Here is a 4,615-nt window from a genome sequence, read left to right on the forward strand (position 1 = left end):
CTGGGTCTGTGGGGCTGGGTCTGTGGGGCTGGGTCCCCAGAGCTCCTGGGGCCAAGGAACGGGAACATTTCCCATCCTGGGGGCACCAGCCAGTCCTTCCCAGGACGGTGGGCACTTCCTGGTCTCCAGGTTCACCCTTGGAACAGGGACTCTGAGCCTCCTTTGTTCCCGCAGCCTCAGACTTCCCCTCTGGGCTGCTCCTTCGTGCTGGGCAGGGGGAGTTTTGCCCTCACCCCGGGCAGTTCTGCCCTCCCTGGGCAGCGCCGGGCCCCTCAGGCTCTGGGCAAACACCCCTGGCACCCCCTCGTTCCCTTCCAACCCCACTGTGACCGGGTGTTGTTCCCACAGCCAGCCCGTTCCTCTTCACACTGATGGGTGACATCACCGCGTTTTCTGCCTGTTTTTTGTGTTCAGGTGACATCACATCACTTGTTCTGCCTGATTTTTTGTGTAGAGGTGACATCACAGCATTTTCTGCCTGTTTTTTTTTTGTGTAAAGGTGACATCACATAATTTTTCTGGCTGTTTTTTTGTGTACAGGTGACATCACAGCATTTGTTCTGCCTGTTTTTTTTGTGTAGAGGTGACATCACAGCATTTGTTCTGCCTGTTTTTTGTGTACAGGTGACATCACAGCATTTGTTCTGCCTGTTTTTTGTGTACAGGTGACATCACATCACTTGTTCTGCCTGTTTTTTGTGTACAGGTGACATCACAGCATTTTCTGCCTGTTTTTTTGTATAAAGGTGACATCACAGCATTTTTCTGGCTGTTTTTTGAGTAGAGGTGACATCACAGCATTTTTCTGGCTGTTTTTTGAGTAGAGGTGACATCACAGCATTTTTCTGGCTCTATTTTTTGGGTACAGGTGACATCACATAATTTTTCTGGCTATTTTTTATGTAGAGGTGACATCACAGCATTTGTTCTGCCTGTTTTTTGGGTACAGGTGACATCACAGCATTTTTCTGCCTGTTTCCTGCACAGGTGACACAGGGGCATTTTCCCACAGCAGTGCCCAGGACGACACTGCCCAGAGGAGCTGAACATGCTGAGAGGATCAATGGCAACAGCTGGGAGCTGCTCTGAGACACCAGTGAATGAATTAGAGGGGGAAAAGAAGAGGGATGTGGGAAGTCCCAGAGGCCAACGGGCACTTCAGCTGCAGGAGGGAAGAGATGCTGGTGCTTCCCCGTGGAATGTTTCCCTGCAGAGACACACACCTCCAGGGACAGGAATTGGGATCAGCCACATTTTAGAGGTGGGGAAACTGAGGCAGAGAAACCCACCCGGGGTCCTTGTTTCTGCTGGGGGCTCTGCTGACAGATCCTGGGGTGTTTGTTCTTTCCGAGGGGAAAGAAACACTCAGATTCATTCAACATGAAGGCAAAGATTTGGGTTGATTGAACATGAAATCAGTTCCCTTCCTCAGTGGATTTTGTGTTAGAATTAGAGACCTTGGGAGGGCAGATCATAGAATTGTAGGATGGTTAAGGTTGGAAGGGACCTTAAAGACCATCTAGATCCAACCCCCTGCATGGGCAGGGACACCTCCCACCAGCCCAGGCTGCTCCAAGCCCCATCCAACCTGCCCTTCAACACTGCCAGGGATGGGGCAGCCACAGCTTCCCTGGGCAACCTGGGCCAGGCTCTCACCACCCTCACACCAAAGAATTCCCTCCTCATGTCCAACCTCAATCTCCCTCTTTCAGTTTCAATCCATCCCCCTCATCCCATCCCTCCCTGCCCTTGTCCCAAGCCCCTCCCCAGCTTTCCTGGAGCCCCTTCAGGCACTGGAAGCTGCTCTAAGGTCTCCCTGGAGCCTTCTCTTCTCCAGGCTGAACACCCCAACTCTCCCAGCCTGTCCCAGAGCTGCTCCAGCCCTCCCAGCATCTCCGTGCCCTCCCCTGGCCTCTCTCCAGGAGCTCCACATCTATCCTGTGATCAGGGCTCCAGATGTTGCATCATGGAATTTAATTGCAGTTACCTGTGGTCCTTGCCCACCGAACAAGTCAGAGGCTCCTTGTCCATACACACATCTCCTCCCCAGAGGAGGCAGCCCCTTGGTTACCCCTTTCTATCCTCACCACCTACCAGCAAGATGATTTCTTTTCTCTTCAGAGCATTCCATGATGAGGAAAACTTCATTTCCACCCAGAGCAACGCACGGAGATCCTGGGAAATGCTCAGTTGTTCCCCACCCTGCAGGAGATTTGCTTTGTTTGGGGTTTTTTCCTTCAGTTCCCTTTCATTGTCCATGCTCAGACCTCCCAGCCCGTTGACACGGGTGGTGTTTGGAGTGTGCAAATGTGAGAGAGCTGCAGTTCTGGCCTGGGGTGACACTGCAGCAGGGCTGGGCTGCCTACCCAGAGGGCCAGGAGCTGGGGAAACCTGCCCTGTCCTGGGCCACTTGCCTTGCTGGATGTCCCTGAGATGCTCCCATCGCTCACCTGGGCTGGTCCCAGCCATGAAACCAGCCTGGAAATTCCCCCCTGTGGTGTCCAGAGAGGCTGCCTTCCCCCAGCTCTTGTCTGACCCAGCTTGGGTGAAGCCACAAGCTGAGAGATGGGACTTCTGGGGAGCTCAGATTCTATTTTGAGCTTGTCCACCCCTCAGTTGTCTCTCATTGACACCCCTGCTGCAAGCCCATCTGGTTCCTTCTCTGGAAGGATGTGACTCTTAATCAACAGTGGCCTGGGCAACCACAGAATCAATGGTAGGGACTGGAAGGGACCTCTGGAGATCATCTAGTGACAGAGCAGGGTCCCCCAGAGCAGGTGACACAGGATGGTGTCCAGGTGGGTTTGAAGGAGCCTCCACAGCCTCCCTGTCCCAGGGCTCTGCCACCCTCCCAGGGAAGTTCCTCCTCACGTTCAGCTGGAACTTCCTATGTTCAAGTTTGTCCCCTGCCACTTGTCCTGCCACCCAAACTGGAGGGGACAAAGAAGAACCAACACGTGTCCGAGGCCCCTGGGCAGCACTTTTCAACCTCACGTTGATGCTAAATATTGATTGCCCCCCTAAACTCCACTCTGCTGCTGCTCTTCTGAGGTCTCCCATCTCCCTCAGCCTCCGTGTCAGCTCCTGCTCTGTTGTACAAATAAATGTGCTGCAGCTCCCAGATCTGTTGGGCCTCATCCCAGGATTTTTCCTGGCATCTGTTATTTCCCTCAGAGGAGCCAAAAGCCACAGTAAAGCAAACACTTGAATCAGGCACTGGCAACATGGGACGTGGGTTCCCCTGTGTCTGACTGGTTTCTCTAACCAGCACCAGCAATTCTCAAGCTTCAGGGCTCAAATCAGCTCCTGGGAGTTGTGCTTGAGGAAAAGACTCTCTTCTCGTGGAGTTTCTTGCAGAGTTTCTTGCCATTTCTCTTCAAGCATCTCCTTCTGGGTGACTGCAAGGTGGTTTAGTGGCTTCACCACTGGTCTGGTCACCCTGGTTCCTCCAAGGGTGGTTTGATGGGTGCTTTGAGATGGGGGGGAAAAGAAAATGCTCTGGGTGCTGATGGGCAGGAGAAGGTGGGGGTGGTGGGGAGGAGATGTCCTGCAGAGCCTGGTGGGTGAGTCTGGGGGTTCAGGCTGCCCAGGGTGGTGGGTTTGCTGCCCCAGGGACAGGTCTGTGGTGGGACACAACCCAGAGAGGTTTGCAGGTGGAGCTGTGAGGGTGGAAATCCTCTGTCCTCCAGCAGGTCCCTGCTCTTTGGAGAGCTTTTCCTTCTGCAGGGAGGTGATGTTTCCAGCACCAACCAGCTGCCCCTTATCACCAAACCCAGGTAGAACCAAGGAGGAGCTTCATCCACCTTCATCCTCCAGGTGTCCAGCTCTGCCCTGGGCCAGTGGCCCTTCCTGCTGCCTCAGTTGCCCCTTTCATCTCCAGGTTGGTTTTTTTTCCTGCTGTGAAGCTGCTCAGGGCAGGGACTGAATCACATCCCTCTGTACCAGGACCCTTTGTCCATGGGGGGCTGGCAAAGACCCCCCTGCAGCCCCCCCAGCCCCGAGGGGCTGCTTGGGGAGGAGAAGGTGAGAGGAGACCTGGCCTAGGGATGCAGAAAACCTGCTTTGAGGGGCTTTGAGGAGGTTTCCTGCTTTCATTTTAAAAACTAAGGGGAAGACAGAAGTGAAAGATGATGGGGAGCCCCGAGGGGCTGCTTGGGGAGGAGAAGGTGAGAGGAGACCTGGCCTAGGGATGCAGAAAACCTGCTTTGAGGGGCTTTGAGGAGGTTTCCTGCTTTCATTTTAAAAACTAAGGGGAAGACAGAAGTGAAAGGTGATGGGGCAAAGGGGGGGGGGGGTCTTCCTCTCCCACCAGCTGCTGCAGAAAATCCCCCCCCTTCCCTGGGGGGGAGACAAGTCCTGGTGATGTGTTAGAGGAGTTTGCATCCCCCTTTTCCCTGCCGGCTGGACCATCCCCGGGGCATCTCTCCTCTGCCCTTGGGGGGGTGGGGGGGCTTCACCCCTTCCCCTGCAGCCCCCGGGAGCAGGAGGGGAGAGGGAGGGGAGCAGAGACCCGCTGTGTGCAGGGATCCCCATGGTTACCCCCCCGGCAAAACAAAGGGCTCCGTGTCACGATGGTCACCCCAAGAGCTGAGCTCATTTTGCCGGAGGGGGGGGG

The sequence above is a fragment of the Chaetura pelagica genome, unplaced genomic scaffold (assembly GCF_000747805.2).
Source record: "Chaetura pelagica isolate M959 unplaced genomic scaffold, ChaPel_1.0 scaffold159, whole genome shotgun sequence".
In the NCBI taxonomy this organism is placed as follows: Eukaryota; Metazoa; Chordata; class Aves; order Apodiformes; family Apodidae; genus Chaetura; species Chaetura pelagica.